This window comes from Palaemon carinicauda, chromosome 12 (genome assembly GCF_036898095.1).
Source record: "Palaemon carinicauda isolate YSFRI2023 chromosome 12, ASM3689809v2, whole genome shotgun sequence".
NCBI lineage: Eukaryota > Metazoa > Arthropoda > Malacostraca > Decapoda > Palaemonidae > Palaemon > Palaemon carinicauda.
Window position 1 is genome coordinate 105,235,855 of NC_090736.1, and position 5,000 is coordinate 105,240,854.

Genomic DNA, 5,000 nt, shown 5'->3' on the forward strand with positions numbered 1-5,000 from the left:
GACTTTAAAACTTTTAATGAGGTCGCAGTCAGGGGCACATAAAATATCAAAACTTGACAAGTGGAATTGGAAGCCCTTATACTGACTTCTCTATAAGGGATACAAAGTTGCTATTCTATCTCTTTTTGTTGACGCTCTCTCTCTCTCTCTCTCTCTCCCTCTCTCTCCTCTCTCTCTCTCTCTCTCTCTCTCTCTCTACTCTCTCTCTCTCTCTCTTATTATTAATGGAGCTGATAACTGGATAACGTGAAGCGAACAATATCCTGCCCTCTTTAAGGTTATTTCCATAACATGGTCTGGATTGGGACAATTTCAGAGATGGTTCACTAATGTTTCAAAGCTTATCTCTCCGAGACTAGACTCAAAAGTATAGAAGACGAATGCATGACCCTGGGGATGCTCTTTAAGGTAGGGTATACTTTGCTGCATCTGAATGCAATTGCTGAACTGGACTACCTTATTGCTCCAATCTTCCTCGCTTAATATTGTGGACTTTGGGGGGGTGTTTTCCATCATGGCGGGCATTTCTCAAAAATGGTAGCTATATACGTGATAGGACCTTACAGCGACACAATTCATTCATAAAAGTAATTTGGTGTTTATCATGTTTTTACCTCTTGACCACATGTTTAGTCTCCCGTTACTGCAATGATTATGATCTTGAGGATAACAGACCTTCGTTCATCGGTGCCTTATAAGGCTGCTATAAATCAAATTCAGTTGGTTTTTCAAAGGGCAAATATCAACATAACTTCCTCTATACTAATGCGTATATCTATCTTTATGTACATGTTCACGATATCAATACAATTCATCTCTCTCTCTCTCTCTCTCTCTCTCTCTCTCTCTCTCTCTCTCTCTCTCAATTAATGGAATAATTATATTCATAATCGAACTCTAAATGTACAGTAAAGCATTATGTGCCGTATTATCTTTCTAAGGTCACTATGGCTGAAGAAGGAACCTCAGCAAGAAAAATGTCGATAAGGTTTTCAAAGTCATACGATTCCTGTTTAAAAGGAATTTTTGTTGCTATTATGGATAGTGTTTTATTTTCTGAATTTAAACATGAAAGCCTACGAGAGATCAGCTACTGTACTCATATCACGATAATCTGATAGCCTAAAAGCAATGCCTTGGATTTAGGGAATCTGAGATATTTTTCTTGTCCATAAAAATACAAACTTTTATATCAAGATTTCCAAAAATCGGCCAAAAGACATTTACTTTGTGTTTTTGTGGAGAAAATTTTTTAACAAAAACAGCCAATTATCAAATATTTTATTATATTTGTCTGAGACGAACTATTCAACAATGAATGAGAGGTATTCATTTGCGGGAAAAGGGCAACTCAACACCGCCTACTCAACGCCAGGACAACACGGACAACGGAAAATTCAACACCGGGACAACTTGACAACAGGACAATCATAAAACTACACAAACATACACACATACACACACATGCACACACACATATGTATATATATATATATATATATATTATATACATACACACAGTATATATACGTATGTATATATATATATATATATACTGTATGTATTCATATATATATGCATATATATATATATATATATATATATATACATATATATATATATATATATATATATATGTTCTACTGTATGTGTGTGTGTGTTTTATAGTTATATAGTTTTATAGCTGTCCTGGCGTTTGATTTGTCTCGGTGTCGAGTTGTCTGGTGTTGAGTCGGCGGTGATGAGTTGGCAGTGTTGAGTTGTCCTGCACCCTCATTTTCAGGCATTTTTTTGTGTATAAGATATACCTTCTTTGCAGTAGAAAATTACATTGATACAGTTATTTGAATATGAATATATTTTCTTGTTCATGCTATTAAACATTACATTATAGCATTCTTATATAAATAACAAAAACTCATATTTCAACTCAAAATTATAGAGAGAACCTTACTTGATAATACTTAAGAACATCTTATACTGAATCTAGATTAAGTTATCTTTGGGTGTAAAAATTCTCATAATTCATGCTAAAAATAATATGTTTTGTACAAAAAAAAATCGTTCTCCGCTGCTCCTGAGTTTATAATGTTTATGTCAGAAGTAGTAATTCATGATTTCCCATTCATATTTTTCCAGAATAAGGAACATATACATTTGCTTGAAAAGGTTTCTTTGTATATTTTAGCATATTAAAATTTTTTTGGACAATTATGATTTTACTTGTGAGAAATAATGATCAATTGTTCTGTATATATCAAATGTAATATTATATTATCTCTTCGTACTGATTTCGAGTATTTGAATCTCTAACCATTAATAAATTACAATATTCGCAATTGTTGTATTCAATTATATAAAATAGGTCTAGCTGAAATACAAATGCAAATGAAGGTTGAAGCTAACATAAATTCTATTCTTATCACAAAATTTAGCATTCAAGAACCGCATGTAATCTGAATCCTTTGGTAAAATCAGGATTGCTTTGAAATTAAACAAAAATTTTTTAGAATAAATCTATGAAATTATAGATTTTATTGGGGTAATTTATTAACAACCAAAGATTGGCTTACTTGTAGAATTCTAATTTAATCTGCCTCTATTTTTTTTTTTCATTTTTTATTTACCTCTTCTAAGAGTTATAGGACGAAGGAATCACCATGTACTCAAATAATAACTGTGCATTTGATTATGATAGTAAAAACGGGAAATGTATACTCGCAATGAAAAATCTAAAATAAACATCAACAACGTTATTCACAACAAAAACACTGCAAAAATAACTCTCTCTCTCTCTCTCTCTCTCTCTCTCTCTCTCTCTCTCTCTCTCTCTCTCTCTGTCCATATGCTTCCATTTTCTTCATCTTTTCTCCGGACATCAATATGTGAGAAAATATTTGTAAATCCTTAATGGGAAAGAATCTGAACTACGGAATTTTTGTTGACACTCAAAATTATGTTCGAGACATCATCGCTGCTCGATATCTTCCACTGCATCTTTGATCCCATTTTTTTTTTTAATTCTATTGTATATAAGGACGTTTTGGAGCAGGAAAAATCCTGAACAGATAAATACAAAGCGAAGGAAAGAGACATACATATGCAGGGTATAGAGATTCTGGACCCCGATAAGAGAAGCCATACACACGCATACAGACATGCTTACACACACTCCTACCCACGTACATATATATATATATATATATATATATATATATATGATAAATTTTTCCACAATTACACGTGTTTTCATATTCAAATAAGCCATAAATTTTTGATACATTAATGTCTGGATTCTCTTAACTACTTCGGGATCAGAGCCCCAGGCGAAATCACACAAAGAAAAGTTTGTGACCGGCTGGGAATCGAACCCTGGTCCGGCAAACTTGTAGATACAGTGACTACCACTTGGCCACGAAGAGAATCCAGACATTAATGTATAAAAAATATATGGCTTATTTGAACACACACACACACATATATATATATATATATATATATGTGTGTGTGTGTGTGTGTGTGTGTGTTTGTGTGTGTGTGTCTGTGTGTATGTATGCATGTTTGCATATATACATACATACATATATATATATATATATATATATATGTGTGTGTGTGTGTGTGTGTGTGTACATATATATACTTACGTGAAGAAAAGGTTTGATTATCGCCATAATCAGCTAAGCAGTACCAGTACTGGATACCTATACCAGCTGATAGGCAGCGAAGGAACAGATCAAAGTCTCCCATGATAACCAAGATCCTGTGGCCAGCGTGTTGATGAAAACCACAGACGTGATTAATATAACCTCATCTTGGCAAACAACAGCAGTAAAACATTCGCCCGAGGTTACGACCAGATACAATCCACTGTAGTGTGTGTTAAAATTCCTGAGCTAGAATAGGGCAATTCTGGAAACTGAACATTGCAGTAGATGGCAGGCCCCTTTTTAACGAAAAAGATTTGCTACATTACCAGAGGAGCTAAAAGAAAAAAAAAGTTGAATTAAGAAACAATAGTACTGAATAAAATTAGAACTGGCAAATCTTTTATAGGGTGAAAAGTTGGCAACATATTTTGCTTTATAGGACATGGAAAGGACAAAGAAAATAGAGTAGGTTTTCTTAGCAATACAAATCTTTCAAGTAACACAAAATTATATGATTGATTATCAGACTATATATTAACTATTATTCAAACATAAGTACCAAAAACATTCATAAAGTATGAAATGAAAAAAAAAAAAAGTTTATAAATATCTGGCAATAACTTTTAAAAAGTGAGCATAAAAATTAATCTACGTTTATTTTTGATTGATCTAAATATGGAAGTTGGTAAAAAAGAAAAAAAAAATAGATAAAAAAGTTGAATGATAAGCAGTAGGTATATTAAAAGTAGGCACAATAAAAGACAGAGAAGGCATGCTTGTAGATCATGCTGGAAGAAACAATCTAAAAACCATAACCACAGTTTTATTCTTAAAAAAAAAAAAAAAAAAAAAATACATACTAAATACACATGGAGATTCTTAAATTAAAAAAAAATGAGTAAAAATGAAATATATTAGATTTAAAATTAGTGGAATTAGTTTAAATTAGTCAAGCGAAAATAGAATGGTGAGAAAAAAAAATCCAAGAGATGAAATAAAATTTACAGAACTCTCTCGAATATTTTACAGAAACTACATACCCTAGTCATTAATGAACAAAATCTGATCGAAATTGAGGAAACACTAATGAAATGAAGAAACCCAAAAGTACCAACAGATATTTGCGGTAAAGGATGAGAAGGGAACTATTATCAACAAAATTGTTGAAATGATAAAAATTGGAGAAAACTTTTATACATTATTAGTACAATAGGGATATAAGAAATAACATTTCCCATATATATGATTAAACACCTGAGCCTTGGAAAAAATAACAGCAGAAGTGAAAACATATCTAAAGACATGAAAAAGATGCATGTAGCAAGACATGGCCTACCAATTTATTTAATA